Source organism: Arachis ipaensis, chromosome B2 (genome assembly GCF_059453495.1).
Source record: "Arachis ipaensis isolate K30076 ecotype BB chromosome B2, ASM5945349v1, whole genome shotgun sequence".
Taxonomy (NCBI): Eukaryota; Viridiplantae; Streptophyta; class Magnoliopsida; order Fabales; family Fabaceae; genus Arachis; species Arachis ipaensis.
Window position 1 is genome coordinate 59,722,524 of NC_142437.1, and position 17,577 is coordinate 59,740,100.

The window sequence follows — 17,577 nt, forward strand, 5'->3', positions numbered from 1 at the left end:
ACTGTGGAAGTAGTAGCCAAAGGCCAACCATACATGCCAATAACTTTGAACTAAAGCCACAGCTCATCACCCTTGTTCAGAACAATTGTTCATTCGGAGGAAGTGTCCAAGAAGACCCCAATCAACATCAAACCACTTTCCTGAGGATATGCGATATTGTAAAGTCTAATGGTGTTCATCCTGACACCTATAGACTACTTCTGTTTCCCTTCTCACTCAAGGACAAAGCATCTAAGTGGCTGGAATCCTTTCCAAAGGAGAGTTTAGCAACCTGCGAAGATGTGGTGAACAAGTTCTTGGCAAGATTCTATCCTCCTCAACGGATCAACAGGTTGAGAGCTGAGGTACAAACATTCAGGCAGCAGGATGGTGAGACTCTATATGAAGCATGGGAGAGGTTTAAAGACTTGACAAGAAGATGCCCGCCAGATATGTTCAATGAATGGGTATAGTTGCACATCTTCTATGAAGGCCTTTCGTATGAATCAAAGAAGGCAGTAGACCACTCATCTGGGGGATCTCTGAACAAGAAAAAGACCATTGAAGAAGTCATAGATGTCATTGAGACTGTAGCAGAGAATGACTACTTCTATGCTTCTGAAAGAGGCAATACTAGAGGAGTGATGGAGCTGAACAATGTGGATGCACTGCTAGCTCAAAACAAGATGATTACCAAGCAATTAGCTGACCTCACCAAGAAGATGGAGAGGAATCAAGTAGCAGCAATCACCACTTCAGCAGTAACCCAAGAAGAAGTGAATGAAGAAGCAGAGGGTGATCAGGAACAAGCCAACTACATTGGAAATTCACCTAGGCAGAACCATGACCCATACTCCAAAACATATAATCCTGGTTGGAGGAACCACCCAAACTTTGGGTGGGGAAATCAACAAGACCAAGGCCAAGATCAGAGACGTCCCAACCCCAACAACACAGCTCACCAACATGCCATACAGAGACCATATCAGCACCCACCTAACAACCTTTTTCAACATCCATATCAAAACCAAACTAGCCATTCTCATCCCTCCAATCTCAACTCACCATCACCATCCAAGGATAGACTCTCAAAGATTGAGACCCTACTCGAGAGCATATGTAAGGAGATTCAAGATAACAAGGTGTTCAAAGAGGAGGTGTGAGCCAATATCAAGAATCAGGGAGACACCATCAAGAGGCTGGAAATTCAAGTGGGATACCTATCTGAGAAGATTCCCAAACCTACTGATAGCTTCCCAAGTGACACAGAGAAAAATCCGAGAGGTGAAGCAAAGAAAGTCAGATGGGAAGATTGTAAGATGGTTACTATAAGTGATAAGGAGACTGAGGAAGAGCCGAACAAACCATCAGAACAACCTGAAGATACATCAGCAGGAAAGCAGGAAGAGAATCATCAAGAAACCACAATTACACAGAAGGAGCTGTTGAGACTCTATGCACCCTTTCCCCAATTACTCAATGGTGGTGTAGAGAAGAGAATATACTCAAGGTTTCTTGACATATTTGCATCTCTCCATATAAACATACCATTCATCAAGGCCCTCCAACAAAATCCCTCATACATTAAGTACATGAAGGAGCTGCTGACCAGGAAAAGCTCACTCAAGGGAGGACAAACCATAGTGATGAATAAGGAGTGCAGCGCCCTCATTCAACCAGAGCTGCCTACAAAAAGGAAAGACCCAGGGAGTTTTCACATCCCCTGTGCCATAGGAGAAACAATGTTCGATAAAGGACTCTGTGATCTGAGAGCAAGCATCAACTTAATGCCTTTATCCCTTATGAAGAGGCTGCAAATCAATGAGCTGATACCCACAGACGTAGTCATCAGGCTGGCGGACAAAACTCAAAAACAAGCAATAGGAGTGGTTGAAAATGTGCTGGTGAAGGTTGGGAACTACTTCCTTCCCACAGACTTTGTCATACTGGAAATGGAAGAAAGTCATCTTCACCCAATCATATTGGGAAGACCATTCTTAGCTACAGCCAGAGCGCTCATAGATGTGGAGTGAGGAGAGCTAATACTGAGGGTACATGATGAACAACTCACCTTCAATGTCTTCAAACCCTCACAAGAAGCAAGTCAGGAAGGCAAGGAACTAAGGACAGAGCATGACATAGCAATGGTGGGAGAAACAAGCATTGAGGCACAAGCTGTACACTTAGGAATTCCTTTGGGTGATGAACAAAATAATCAGCAGCTGTCACAGCTAAAGGAAATTCAAGTAGAGCCAAAACCACCAGAATTACATGGGACCAGCAACAAAATCCCCCTAGGAAAAGAGACCACAAAGAGCAGGATAATAGCAAAAGAAACAAAGAAGAAGATACCAAGGAGATGGAGGAACAAAAAGATCCCTACAGAAGTTTTCTCTCCAGGGGATAAAGTGATCTCAGCTTACTTCCTAGATATCCCACCTCATCTCCCCACCATCCCATCTCAGTTACCTAAGGTTTTCACCATCAACAAAGTTCTCTCCCTAGAACATGTAGAGATCATTGATGAAGCCAATGAATATAGGTTTACTGCAAGGGGGGAAGATTTGAAGCATTACCAACCACCCTGACAAAGGAAGAACGTCAAGCTAGTGACGCTAAAGAAGCGCTTCATGGGAGGCAACCCATGTTTTACATACTTTTAAAGTAGTTAATAAAGCAAAGTTCATGGATCGCAAATCAACTTTGACATATCCCTGAATAACTCTTTTGATGCAACATATAGTGAAGAACAAGTTTGGTGTTCAAGGCACACTAAGAGGACATGAATGCAACTCATAGCATGTCACTCTTAGCACCTTGAACAAATCATCTTACACCACATTGCCACAAACTAAGTTTGGTGTCACCAAGGTTGCATATATAGAAATTTAATTAGTCAGTTGGTTTGCATTTGTGAATAGCACTTAGTAGTTAACAACAAAAATTTTTAAAAAGTAGTTACTCTTTCTTGTCTTTTAAATCTTGCCGCCACTTCCCACAATTTTAATTTTTCTTTTATTTTGTAGGAGGATTGGTGGGAAAATTGAAGGGTTCGGCTACCACAAAAGGAGAGGACTATACACATGTCTCCAGGGGGATTGCATTGGAAATTGTTGCCATGCAACATTGGAAGGAGAACAAGCTTGGAAACTGAACCAACCCCATCATAAAGTTGATGATCCTTGTGCTCATCCCATGCAAAACCCCATCCGTCCATCACACAACCACCCCATCAATCCACACCTTTTATTTACTCATCATTTCCCTATATAAGTGATTCCTAGTCCATATTTCCCTTCACATTCCAGCAACCACTTCTTCAAACTTCTCACTCTCGAAGTATAATTCTTCAAGCTACACCCTATCCAAACCCAACCGAATTCCACCACTCATCACTAACCTCAACACCTTCACTTTTCAAAAATCACTCATGGCATCATCAAGCTCTAAAAGAAGAAAGGGGAAGGAGCCTATGGAGCAACACCCCTTTGATGAAAAGAAGTTTAGAACTTTTTACCATGCACTTCAATTTGGATGGATGGCTGATAAGGAGATCATATATGAACTAGGCTTTCAAGTCAAGAAAACTGAGTGCCCCAAAATCACAGAGAAGGTAGAAAAGAGAAGATGGGAGCTCCTCACCGATCCAGTCACCGCGAGGATAAATGCAATGCTCGTAAGAGAGTTTTACGCAAACGCAGTGAGGTATGATAGGAAAGAGGAATCTTTTATAAGCTTTGTAAGATGAGTAACTGTGGATTTTAGTCCCATGAGCATCATGAGGGTGTTGAAGCTACGAACCATACCATTCGAGAAAGAAAGCTATCAATCCCGAGTAGATGGTAGTCCTAATTATGACCAAATTGTGAAAGATATCTGCGTACAAGGAGTGGATTGGGTGAGAGATCCCAATGGGAAGCCCAAATTCATAAAAAGAGGTGATCTTACCCCTGAAGCAAAGGGGTGGTTCGAAATTGTAAGGAGATCCATCCTCCCTGCCAGAAACAATTCAGAGGTGAATCTTAAGAGAGCAACAATGGTGCAATGTATACTTAAGGGGGGAGAGATCAAGGTGCATGAACTCATAGCACAAGGCATTAGGAAGATGGCTGAGAAAAGTGATTCTGGGGGAAGGTTAGGCTATCCCAACACCATTTTCCGTCTGTGTGACAAGGCAGGGGTGGTGTTCGAAGATGAAAACTCCGAATGGATAAAAGTTGGTATCCCAATTACTGTCCGGCGTATGCATACTGTTGCATCTCCCCTACCCCAACGAAGGATAAGAAAGAGGCCAGTGCACCAAGTGGTAGAAGGACAGAACCTAGAGAAGCAAGCCCCTTTGGACATGCACCAATTATAGGAAGCCATTGATGGCTTATCTAGACAATACTTGGAAAATCAAGGGGCACAGAAAGAGCTTCACCTACAGTTGATAAACCGTCAAGAAGAGTCACTATCTAGATGGATGAATCAACAAGGGGAGTGGCAAAGACAATTGATCGAGCAGCAACTAGAGCAAGGAAAACAATGGGGAGAATCCTTCCACAGGTTGGAACAAAGGCAGGATCAACAACAAGAAGCCATCCAAAAGCTAATCAACATCCAAGCACATCAAGGTGCACACATACATGAAATGCATCGGAAACAATTAAAACAGGCAGAACTCTTCGACGAACACAGGGCGTTTTCAGAAGGAGTTTACATGAGACAGACTGGACACCAGGTGAACACTCAGGCCAGGCTCGGATACATAGTCGAACAACTGCCTATACTACATCCGGGAATCATAAGCTATGAAGAAGTGAAGGATGAATTAGCACGAGAAGAAAGAGAGAGGGTAGAAAAGAGTCATGAATCAGTAAGGAAGGCACTTGAAGATTGGAAAAAAGCTAGACTGGCATGTATGCAAGGAAGCACAAGTGGACACAAAGAGGACAAACAAGAAGGAGAGCGCGAACAACCCCATGAGTAAAAGGTGGTGGAGTTCCCTCATTGTTCCATCTTTCTTTTTCAAGTCTTTTAAATAAGGAAAATCATGTATGAAATAGAACATGCTTCCATAGTAGCTTATGAATTTTCAATTCTGTCTTTAAGTTTGTTTTTGCTTAGGTCTATGCTTGCTAGTCAAGTTGCCTGTTTTCATTTTCATCTTGCTTATTGTATGCTTGTCCTTTTAAGCTAAATAAAAAAAAAGAGATGTTATGAAAGACCAGAGTGATGTTCAAATTGTGGAGTAGGTTCTTAAATTTTTGGTGTAGTAATCACTTAGCTAAGTTGGTTCACCAATAAGGTGGGAAGGCAACTATCTGTCCTGAATCATATACTTGAAACACACCCCATGAGACTAGCTAAATAATAAGATCCTAATAAGAAAAAAGGAAAAAACAATAAGGGTTGAAAAAGAAAGAAAAGTTAATAAAGAATAAGGCTAGGCACCAAGGGCTTGAAACTTGAGGGATGTGTCTGTGGTGCTCTTGTACCAAGGATCTGCTTGGATGAATAAGTTCTTAGGAGTGCTTCATCACTTGGTAACTTAGGGTAACTAACCCGGGATTATCAACTGAAAATCCACTATCAAGAGCAACCTTGCTACAGAACATTTAGTAACCCAAAGAGGTGCTGGACACCAAGACCTCAAGGAAAGAAAATAACAAACCATGTGCCTGTGGTGTGCATGTATGGGGGAGAGAGACTTGAGGGAGTAAGTCCTTAGGGGTATTTCAACACCTAGCACCTTGAACTAACTGGTTCGGGAGTGTTGGCTGAAAGCTTATCTTAAAGAGTCGCCCCCTCACAGAACACTTAGCCTAAGGAAGAGATAAACCTTGGAAAGACAAAGGGATCAATAAATAAAAGCCTCAAAGGGTGCAATCAAGTGAGTATTCCAAGGCATGATAAAGGTCTGAAAGCCAGTAAAGGAATGAACCTAAGTTGCTATGCATGAAATCCCATAAAACCAAGAATATGACTTCCACAATAATGATTCATTCCTCTTGTCATTTCATTCATCATTCTCTTGTTCCAGTACTTGCTTAGGGACAAGCAAGCTTTAAGTTTGGTGTTGTGATGCCAGGGCATTTTGGCCAGTTTCACTGACCTTTTCTTTATGGTTTTAACGTAGTTTCATGCATTTTCTTAGGAAATAAGCAAGTTTTGGGTAAATAATCACTTACATCTATATTCAAGCAAACATTATGAATTTTACATGATTTCATGAGAATTATACATGAATTGAAGGACAAATTGAAAAATGCATGTCTCATAACTTGGATCAGAGCTTTGATGCACTTTATTGCTTGATTTCAGGATAAAGGAAGCAAGGAAGAACCACGTTAGCAGCCACGTTAGTCTAGCTAACGTGACCACTAACGTGGAATGAAGGCTAGCTTGCAACATTAATGAGAAAAGTGATTGCCAATAACGCCTTCGTGAGCCATCATAGCCCACGTTAGTCGCCACGTTAAGTATGTTAACGTGGAAGCTAACGTGGAAGAGAAGTAGAACTCCAACGTTAGTGGTAAAAGTAAGTGCCACTAACGTTCCAAAAGGGGAAATTGGCCACGTTAAGAGCCACGTTAACTTAGTTAACGTGAGCTATAACGTGGAAGAAGAAGATGATGCCAACGTTAGTGACACTCACCTTTGTCACTAACGTTGGACTAAGCCCATATTGGCTACGTTAAAAGCCACATTAACCTAGTTAACGTGGACTCTAACGTGGAGGGAGCAAGAATCACCAACATTAGTGACACTCACCTTTGTCACTAACGTTGGATTGAGCCATTATGAGCCTCGTTAGTTGCCACGTTAATTACATTAACGTGGAAGCTAACGTGGAGAAGAGGGATGATGAGCCAACATTAGTGACACTCACCTTTGTCACTAACGTTGGAGATGGCTATCAATACCACGTTAGAAGTCACGTTAACTTAGTTAACGTGAACTCTAACGTGGGACGTAGGGGCATTCTGAAGCGTTAGTGACAAAGGTAAGTGTCACTAACGCTCTCGAAGATTTGGCAAGCCTACGTTAAAGGCCACGTTAACTATTCTAACGTGAACTCTAACGTAGGGAGAAAGGGGTACTCTCAACGTTATTGAAAAAGGTAAACCCCAGTAACGTTTGCGAAGGGCTAAGGGTCAATGTTAGTGGTCACGGTAGTGCCACTAGCGTTGAAGTTAGCATGGACCACTTTGGGTTAGGAACGTTAGTGAAAAAGGTGATTGTCACTAACGTTCTCAACCCCACATTTTCACTTAACGTTATCACCACTAACGCCCTAAGCTAAAGTCCCTGCCTACTTCACACTTTCTCTGCAAGTAAAGCTGAGCCCACTGAAAAAGATAACTGCTTCAACTCAAGATCCAAAAGCCCATATCCAAGACTTGAAGAGCCAACTAGAAGATTAGAAGAGTAGTATAAATAGGGAGAGCTTTGAACTAGAAAGGGGGAGCTTTTGGGCATTATTAGAATTACTCTCTGTATTTTACTTTCTCTGCACTTCTAGTTTAAATTTCAGAATGTACTCTCCATCTTTGTTTTTGATTCCCAGAGTCATGAATAACTAAACCCCTTTCATTGGGTTAGGGAGCTCTGTTGTAATTTGATGGATCAATAATAGTTTTCATAATCCTTCTTCTTTCTTTTCTCTTGATTTTACTAGAAAGCTTTGAATCTTCATCCAATTGAGTAGTTATCATGGAAAAGAAGCTATTCATACTTGGATCTCTTCTGAACCTTGGAAAAGGGATGAAGAGATCATGCTAGAAATGTTTTCTCATGTTGGACCAAATTGGAGTTTGGACGGATATGGTGACATATAATTCTCCCAATACTTTGATTTGGAAATACATGTGGTATAATCAGTGACCACACTTCATCTCTTCTCATGAGCAATTAGACTAAGGAATTGGCTATTGATCTGATTTGAGAGATTGAATTACCAAGGAATCGGAATTCAATCACTTAAGATTGCCAAGGAGATCAATGAATGCATTGATTGAGGAAGAGATGAAAATAAACTTGATCTGGAGAATGCAACATCTCCTAAGCCCAATGAATTCCCCATTTCTGATCTTACCCATTTTCTTTACTTATTGCCATTTATTTTCATGCTAAACTTCCCTTCCCCATTGAAGATTCTGCAATTTACTTTCCGTCATTTATTTTCTGCTATTTACTTTCACGCCATTTAATTTTCTGCAATTCTCAACTCACTTTCTGCTTAGCTCAACTAGAACATTCTTCCAATTAAAGTTGCTTGACCAATCAATCCCTGTGGGATTCGACCTCACTCTACTGTGAGTTTTTACATGACGACAATATTTTATTCTGACTCTGAGAGATCATATTGACTTGCTAATTCAATATTTTATTCTGAGCCAATATGGCATTTAGAGTATCAATTTCAATAACTCCCTTCCTCTGAAGCGTCCCATTACTCATAGGATTTCTTTCAGAAGTGTACATGAACTGGTTATTTGCAACCATGTCAATGAGTTCTTGAGCTTCTGCAGGAGTTTTCTTTAGGTGAATGGATCCACCTGCAAAATGGTCCAATGACATTTTAGATAATTCAGGCACACCATCATAGAATATATCCAGGATGGTCCATTCTGAAAGCATGTCAAAAGGACACTTTTTAGTCAGTTCCTTGTATCTGTCCCAAGCTTCATAGAGGGATTCACCTTCTTTTTGTCTGAAGGTTTGAACATCCACTCTAAGCTTACTAAGCTTTTGAGGAGGAAAGAACTTGGCTAAGAAAGCCGTGACCAGCTTATCCCAAGAGTTCAGGCTATCTTTAGGTTGAGAGTCCAACCATATTCTAGCTCTGTCTCTCACAACAAATGGGAAAAGCATAAGCCTGTAGACCTCGGGGTTAACCTCATTGGTCTTAATAGTATCACAGATCTGCAAGAATTCAGTTAAGAACTGAAAGGGATCTTCGGATGGAAGTCCATGAAACTTGCAGTTCTGTTGCATCAGAGAAACTAATTGAGGTTTCAGCTCAAAATTGTTTGCTCCAATGGCAGGGATTGAGATGCTTCTTCCATGTAAATTGGAATTAGGTGCAGTAAAGTCACCAAGCATCTTCCTTGCATTGTTATTATTTTTGGCCATGTCTCCTTCTTTTTCGAAAATTTCTGTCAGATTTTCTCCAGAGAGTTGTGCTTTAGCTTCCCTTAGCTTCCTCTTCAGAGTTCTTTCAGGTTCAGGATCAGCTTCAATAAGAATGTTCTTATCCTTGTTCCTGCTCATATGAAAAAGAAGAAAACAGAAAAGAAAATTTGGAATCCTCTATGTCACAGTATAGAGATTCCTTTATGTGAGTAGAAGAAGAAAAGAAATTCGAAAACAAAAAGAGGGAGAGGGTTTGAATTTTTAAGAAGAAGAGAAGTGTTAGTAGATAAATAAATAATTAGGAGGAGGTGAGCGAGAAGAATTTTCGAAAATTAAAAAAAAAATAAAAATATTTAAAAATTAAATTTAAAATTCGAAAATTAAAAATGAAATTAAATTAAATTAAATTTTTAAGACAATTAGTTAATTAAAAAGGAATTTTGAAAAAGAGGGGAGGGATTTTCGAAAATTAGAGAGAGAATTAGTTAGGTAGTTTTGAAAAAGATAAGAATCAATCAAAAAGTCAAGTGGTTAATTGAAAAAGATTTGAAAATCAAATTTTGAAAAGATAAGAAATTAGAAAGATTTTGAAATTGATTTTGAAAAAGATGTGATTGAAATTTATTTTCAAAAAGATTTGAAAAATAAATTTAAAAAGATTTGATTTTGAGAATTAAAGTTGATTACTTGACTAACAAGAAACTAAAAGATTTTATTTTAAAATTTAAAGATTGAACCTTTCTTAATAGGCAAGTAACAAACTTAAAAATTTTTGAATCAATCATATTAATTGTTAGTAAAGATTTTGAAATTATGAAACAAAATAAGAAAAAGATTTTTGAAAATCAATTTGAAATTTTCGAAAATATGAAAGAAAAAATGAAAATGATTTGACTTTTGAAAAAGATTTGAAAAAGATAGAATTTTTTAAATTGAAAATTTGATTTGACTCATAAGAAACAATTAAATTTTTAAAACTTTTGACTAAATCAAATCAAATTTTCGAAAATTATGAGTGAGATAAGGAAAATATATTTTTTTGATTTTTAAATTTTTAATGATGAAAGAAAAAAACAATAAAGAGACTCAAAACATGAAAATTTTGGATCAAAACACATGATGCATGCAAGAACACTATGAGTGTCAAGATGAACACCAAGAACACTTTGAATGTCAAGATGAACACCAAGAACTTATTTTTGAAAATTTTTAAGAAAAGAAAAATATGCAAGACACCAAACTTAGAAATTTTCAATAATTAGACACTAACAAATTGAAAATGCATATGAAAAACAAGAAAAGATGCAAAACAAGAAATTTTAAAGATCAAACAAGAAGACTTACCAAGAACAACTTGAAGATCATGAAGAACAAGAAAGAAACTCAATGCATGTGTTCTTCGAAAATTTAAGAAAAGTTAAAAGCATGAAATTGACACCAAACTTACAATTAGACACTAGACTCAAATAAGAAACATCAAATTATTTTTGATTTTATGATTTTGTTAATTTTTTTTTTTCGAAAATTATTTTGGGAAAAACAAAAAAAAGAAGAATTTTTTTTTGTATTTTTCGAAAATAAGAAATAAAAAAGCTTAAAAATAAAATAAAATTACCTAATCTGAGCAACAAGATGAACCGTCAATTGTCCAAACTCAAACAATCCCCGGCAACGGCGCCAAAAACTTGGTGCGCGGAAATCGTGACGGTTCATTCCTTGGTAACGGCGCTGAAAACTTAATACGCACGTTCATAATCTTAGTTCTTTGTCACAACTTCGCACAACTAACCAGCAAGTGCACTGGGTCGTCCAAGTAATAAACCTTACGTGAGTAAGGGTCGATCCCACGAAGATTGTCGGCTTGAAGCAAGCTATGGTCATCTTGTAAATCTCAGTCAGGTGGATTTAATCGATTATGGTGAATTGATAATTAAAATATAAATAAAACGTAAAATAAAAATAGTGATACTTATGTAATTCATTGGTGAGAATTTCAGATAAGCGTATAGAGATACGTTCATTCCTCCTGAACCTCTGCTTTCCTATTGTCTTCATCCAATCATTCATACTCCTTTCTATGGCAAGCTGTATGTTAGGCAAAACTGTTGTCAATGGCTACATCCTATCCTCTCAGTGAAAATGGTCCAATGCACTGTCACTGCATGGCTAATCATCTGTCGGTTCTCGATCATACTGGAATAGGATCCATTGATCCTTTTGCGTCTGTCACTACACCCAGCACTCGCGAGTTTGAAGCTCGTCGCAACCATCCCTTCCCAGATCCTACTCGGAATACCACAGACAAGGTTTAGACTTTCCGGATCTCAAGAATGGCCGTCCATGGATTCTAACTTATATTACAAAGACTCTGATTAAGGAATCCCAGAGATACTCATTCAATATAAGGTAGAACGGAAGTGGTTGTCAGGCACGTGTTCATTGGTTGGGAATGATGATGACTGTCATGATCATCACATTCATATTGAGGTGCGAATGAATATCTTAGAATCGGAATAAGCTTGAATTGAATAGAGAAACAATAGTACTTTGTATTAATTCATGAGGAACAGCAGAGCTCCACACCTTAATCTATGGTGTGTAGAAACTCTACCGTTGAAAATACATAAGAACAAGGTCCAGGCATGGCCGAATGGCCAGCCTCCCAAGGAGGGTTCAATCATCAAAACATGATCAAAATATGTTCCGAAGATGTAAATACAATAGTAAAAAGTCCTATTTATGCTAAACTAGTTACTAGGGTTTACAAAGATAAGTAAATGATGCAGAAATCCACTTCCGGGGCCCACTTGGTGTGTGCTTGGGCTGAGCATGGAGCTTTATACGTGTAGAGGCTTCTCTTGGAGTTGAATGCCAGTTTGTAACCTGTTTCTGGCGTTTAACTCCACTTTGCAACCTGTTTCTCGCGTTTAACTCCAGAATGCAGCATGGAACTGGCGTTGAACGCCAATTTGCATCATGTAAACTCGGGAAAAGTATGGACTATTATATATTGCTGGAAAGCCCTGGATGTCTAATTTCCAACGCAATTGAGAGCGTGCCATTTGGAGTTCTGTAGCTCCATAAAATCCACTTTGAGTGCAAGGAGGTCAGAATCCAGCAGCATCTGCAGTCCTTCTTCAATCTCTGAATCTGATTTTTGCTCAAGTCCCTCAATTTCAGCCAGAAATTACCTGAAATCACAGAAAAACACACAAACTCATAGTAAAGTCTAGAAATGTGATTTTTAATTAAAAACTAATAAAAATATACTAAAAACTAACTAAATCATACTGAAAACTATGTAAAAATAATGCCAAAAAGCGTATAAATTATCCGCTCATCATATCTCTACGGCATGAGTCTCTAAACTCCATTGTTGGGGGTGAGGAGCTCTGCTGTGTCTCGATAAATTAATTTAATTATTTCTGTTTTCTATTCAAACACGCTTGTTTCTATCTAAGATGTTCATTCGCTCTTCAATATGATGAATGTGATGATCCGTGACACTCATCACCATTCTCAATCTATGAACGCGTGCCTGACAACCACTTCCGTTCTACCTTCGATTGAATGAGTATCTCTTGGATTCCTTAATCAGAATCTTCATGGTATAAGCTAGAATCCATTGGCAGCATTCTTGAGAATCCAGAAAGTCTAAACCTTGTCTGTGGTATTCCGAGTAGGATTCAGGGTTTGAATGACTGTGACGAGCTTCAAACTCACAAGGGTTGGGCGTAGTGACAGACGCAAAAGGATAAATGGATCCTATTCCAGCATAAGTTAGAACCAACAGATGATTAGCCGTGCGGTGACAGCGTATCTGAGACCATTTTCACTGAGAGGATGGATGGTAGCCATTGACAACGGTGATCCACCAACACACAGCTTGCCATAGGAGGAACCTTGCGTGCGTGAAGAAGAAGACAGGGGGAAAGCAGAGATTCAGAAGATAAAGCATCTCCAAAACTCCAACATATTCTCCATTACTGCATAACAAGTATTTATTTCATGCTCTTTTATTTTTCGCAATTCAAACTAATAATCATAATTAATCTCCTGACTAAGATTTACAAGAAAACCATAGATTGCTTCAAGCCAACAATCTCCGCGGGATCGACCCTTACTCACATAAGGTATTACTTGGATGACCTAGTGCACTTGATGGTTAGTTGTGTGGAGTTGTGAAAAGTGAGAATCACAATTTCGTGCACCACTTGGGAAAGATACAAGCAGTTGATCAGAAGGTGTCCTTCTGGCATGCTTTCAGAATGGAGCATCATATGCATATTCTATCATGGTCTGTTTGAACTGTCCAATATGTCATTGGACAACTCTGCTGGTGAATCTCTTCATCTGAAGAAGACGCCTGAAGAAGCTCAGGAACTCATTAAAATGGTTGCAAATAACCAGTTCATGTACACTTCTGAAAGGAATCCTGTGAATAATGGGACAACTCAGAAGAAAGGAGTTCTTGAGATCGATACTCTGAATGCCATATTGGCACAGAACAAAATATTGACTCAGCAAGTCAATATGATTTCTCAGAGTCTGTTTGGAATGCAAGCTGCAACAGGCAGTACTAAGGAAGCTTCCTCTGAAGAAGAAGCTTATGATCCTGAGAATCTTGGAATGGAAGAAGTGAATTACATGAGAGATTCCGATGGAAACACTTACAATCCTTCATGGAGGAATCATCATAACCTCTCATGGAAGGATCAACAGAAGCCTAATCAAGGCTTCAACAATAAAAATGGTGGAAGAAATAGGTTTAGCAATAGCAAACCTTTTCCATCATCTTCTCAGCAACAAACAGAGAACTCTGAGCAAAGTCTTTCTGGCCTATAGTCTCTGATCTATCTAAGATCACACTAAGTTTAAGTTTCATGAATGAAACAAGATCCTCCATTAGGAATTTGGAGGCACAAGTGGATCAGCTGGGTAAGAGAATTACTGAAACTCCTCCTAGCACTCTGATAAACCCACATTTTATGATATATTTTGTGCTTAATTTGAGTGATTTATTCAATCCTTCACCCACTTATTCATATTAATTGCATGGTTTTACTTCTCCTTCCTTATTATGTGATGTATGTGAAAAACATGTTTCCTATGCTTTAAAATTAATTATTTTAATTACTTTTTATTTCCATTCGATGCCGTGATTAGTGTGTTGAGTAGTTTCAGATCTTCTAAGGCAAGAATGACTCAAAGGATGGAAAGGAAACATACAAAAATGGAAAGAAAGCACAAAACGGAGTCCTTGAAGAAACTGGCATCCGCGCGATCGCATGGACGACGCGATCGCGTGCCAAGCGCGAATCAACAGCGATGCGGCTGCATGACTAACGCGACCGCGCGCCTTAAGCAGAACGTATGACGCGGTCGCATGACTGACGCGACCGCGTGGCAAGGAAAAGCTCCGAACGACGCGACCACGTGACCCACGCGGACGCGTGACAGAGGCCACGCACCAGAAATTGCAGAAAATGCTCCCAGCGATTTTTGAAGCCCTTTTTGGTCCAAATCCAAGTCCAGAAGGCATAGACCAGAGGTTATGAAGTGAGGGAATGCATCCATTCAGGGAGAGCACGCCAATTTAGTTACTTTCCATGATTTAGATCTAGTTTTGAGAGAGGTGCTCTCCTCTCTCTTTCATAGGATTTAGGACTTCTCTTAGTTTTAGGAGTGACTCTCAATCCCAGGTTCTTTATTTTTATTTATTCTTCTAATTTAGTTTATGAACTCTTCATGTTAGATTATAATTTCCCTTATTAATGTTATTTGAGGTATTTCAATTCATGATTGCTTTCTTTAATTTATGTTATTGTTGCTTTACATCTGAAGGCATTTTTATTCCAGCAAATTTACTTTTTCCTCTTTTGGTCTTGGTTAAGAAAGTAGTAACTCAGGAGTTATCTTATCTCAACATAATTGATAACTGTTATCATTGCTAATTGAACTGAGCTTTGATGACAAGTCATCTTAGCCTATTTTCACTATTCTTTTTCTTTTGTTTTCAATTGATTTTATGCACTTTCTTAAGCCATAAGCAAGCCAATTGGGTAGATTTCCATGTTTCTTTTGATTCAATCAACCATAGATGAATTAATGCACTTTCATGAGATTTTGTGCTATAATTGTCATATATTATGAAAGAAACATAATCTCATGATTTGGGGCATAGCTTTGATTGTTTTGATTGATTGATGATAGGTGAAAAGAGTTTTGAAGAAGGTTGAAGAAAGCCGGAATGGCTAGGAGCAAGAGAGAACAAAAAGCTTGAGCCAAAGTTTGCCTCAAACTTTAGCTCAAACTTTTGGAAGAGTTGAAAACACCCCAGAGGAAAATGTTTGAGCCAACGTTTGCCTCAAACTTTTTGGCAAACGTTGGCATCACAAAACCAACACCCTGGAGGAGAAAAGCTTGCACCCAACGTTTGCCTCAAGCTTTTTGGCAAACGTTGGCACCACACATATACACAAGGGGACCAACGTTTGGCCTAAAGTTTGACCTCAAACTTTAGCCCAAACATTGGTAGCAGCAAATGAGGGCAGCTGGTATAAAAAGTTTGAGTAAAAGTTTGCCTCAAACTTTTACTCAAGCTTTTATGATTCTTGGCCCGGTTCACAATGGGTTTCTCTCCAACTCCAAGAGCAATCATCAGAGGCTTTTATCAACCCAATTCCATCAAGTTCAAAGGCCCAATTCAAGGCTTGAAGACCATTTGAAGAAAGTGTATAAATAGCTTAGGATTTAAGTTTTAGGAGAGCTTTTCCTTTTACTTTTGCTGAGTAGTTTTTGGAGAGCTTTTGGTTTTGAGTTGTTTGGAGTTTCTGAGTTTCGGAGTAGGAGAATTGAATTCTCTTCCTCTTAGTTTTCTTGTTTTCAATTTCAATTTCAATTACATTTGTCTTGGATCTTGGGTTGGAGAATTGAAGGAATTCTGTTTCAATCTCATCCTGATATCTCTCTGTTTTCTTTGCTGCATAATTGAATTTAAATTTCTGTTCATTGTCACTTCTTCTACTCATTCTGCTATTTACTTTTCTCTATTTCTTGCAATTGAATTCTACATTTGGATCTAGGAAGGCATAGAGATCTAGACTCGGTTATCTAGTCTCTTGGGTCCTGAGATCTGGAGTTTGCATTTTAAATTCTCTGTTTAAAGCTTATCAAGTTCATTTACATTTCCGTTTTAGATCCGGTTCAATTCAAGTCACTTTCTACTTGTCTGATTAATGCAATTTACTTTTCCTTGTTTAAATTTTGCAAATCCACTTCTCAATTCCCTTTACAATTCAAGCCATTTACATTTCTTGCACTTTAAGATTCTGCAATTTACATTTCTTGCATTCTAAGTTTCTGCCATTTAATTTCTTGCTCTTTAAGATTCAGCACATTTACCTTCTCTGCTCTTTAAGTTACTGCAATTGTCCCTCTCCCTTTTAATTTCATGCAATTTAGCTTCTGTCGAATACAAACCACTCAAATCAACTCTTGATTCACTTGACTAAATCAACCACTAAACTAAAATTGCTCAATCCTTCAATCCCTGTGGGATCGACCTCACTCCCGTGAGTTTTATTACTTGATGCGACCCGGTGCACTTGCCGGTGAGTTTTGTGTGTTAGGAATTCGTTTTCCGAAAATACACATCAAGTTTCAATAATCCCAACCTTTTCTTAGAAAATAAATAGGATTCGACTATCAAACTAATTAGTCCCTTGACTTTCCTTTACTTTAGTAAAGGTTGACTAAGTGAAATTAAGATTCAACTTTCATTGTTGTTGATAAGAATAACTAAGTCTGGACTTCCAATTTCTCATACCTTGCCAAAAGTTTGCTTTACAGTTATTTATTTATTTTAATTGCCATTTAATTTACCCGCCATTAAGTTACTTGTTCCTCATTCTTGAAACCCCAATTTACAATCTCCATAACCAATAATAAGAACATACTTCCCTGCAGTTCCTTGAGAAGACGACCCGAGGTTTAAATACTCGGTTATCAATTTTAAGGGGATTGTTACTTGTGACAACCAAAATGTTTGTAAGAAAGGTTGATTGCTTGGTTTAGTAACTATACTTGCAATGAGTATTTACTATAACTTCTAAACCATCAATCTTCAGTTCTTTCAAAATGGCGCCGTTGCCGAGGAGCTGCTAACGTGTGCCTTATTATTGGTTATTGTTCATATTTTTCCTTTACTTGTTTATTTATTTCTGTTTTTCCTTTTTAATTTTATTTGCTACTATGAACTCTCACCCCTCTTGCTTTGAGTTTGGTTCTAACTTTGTTGAAGGAAATAGAAGTTGCAGCAGGAATACGCATCAAGGTCAAACCAATCAAAGATGGATGGAGCCAAGAGGATCTAATCAACCCTTTAGTAAATAACACCCTCCAAGATATCATGGACAACGACCATTCTACAATGCATACGCAGCTGATAGATATGGTGGACAACCTTGTAACTACCAA

At 38.6% G+C, this 17,577-nt stretch overlaps 2 non-coding genes across 2 annotated transcripts; one reads left to right on the forward strand and one right to left on the reverse strand.

The window, feature by feature from the left end:
• Positions 1 to 329: 329 nt before the first annotated feature.
• LOC148574049 (small nucleolar RNA R71) lies at positions 330 to 436 on the reverse strand. Its single transcript, XR_015906911.1, has one exon. It is a non-coding gene; the product is annotated as a small nucleolar RNA R71 (small nucleolar RNA).
• Positions 437 to 8,598: 8,162 nt separating this feature from the next.
• LOC148574050 (small nucleolar RNA R71) lies at positions 8,599 to 8,706 on the forward strand. Its single transcript, XR_015905636.1, has one exon. It is a non-coding gene; the product is annotated as a small nucleolar RNA R71 (small nucleolar RNA).
• Positions 8,707 to 17,577: the final 8,871 nt, after the last annotated feature.